Below are 565 nucleotides of genomic sequence, written 5' to 3' on the forward strand. Positions count from 1 at the left end.
TAAGGATATTTCCTTGAAACTTGAAGCCTAGAAACAGGTTAGTATTTTGTTCAAATAGTAGGTACATGAACCTATTTACAACTCAAGACAGAATAAAAATCCTAAAAACCAGACAACAAAGTTTAGAATAATAGCAGCAATATTTTAGTCAAGTCAAAAAGTGCTGTTTCATCAGTTCAGACTCCTGTACTTAATCTTTCTTCTGTTACTGTTGAGGTATGATCTTCCAGATTGAACTCTGGGATATGATACTCAACTCCAGACTTTGTCCCTACAATTAAGTTGCCCATTTTATTAGTGTTTGAACTCTTATTTCTGCATGTCTGCATTTAATTTTACTGACATAGCACTCCCTTAAGAACTTCTTGGAGATCTGGTCTGGTGCTCGTAAATTCTTTCAGGTTTTGTTTATCTGGGAAAGTTGGTGTCTTTTCTTCCCAAATAAATGATAACCTTGCTGGGTACAGAATTCTCGGTTGAAATTGCTTTTCCCTTAATACTTTGAATACATTTTCCCATTCTCTCCTCGCTCTCATTGTTTCCGATGAGAGGTCTGCCGTTAGTC

This window comes from Tupaia chinensis, unplaced genomic scaffold (genome assembly GCF_000334495.1).
Source record: "Tupaia chinensis unplaced genomic scaffold, TupChi_1.0 Scaffold144687_1, whole genome shotgun sequence".
Taxonomy (NCBI): domain Eukaryota; kingdom Metazoa; phylum Chordata; class Mammalia; order Scandentia; family Tupaiidae; genus Tupaia; species Tupaia belangeri.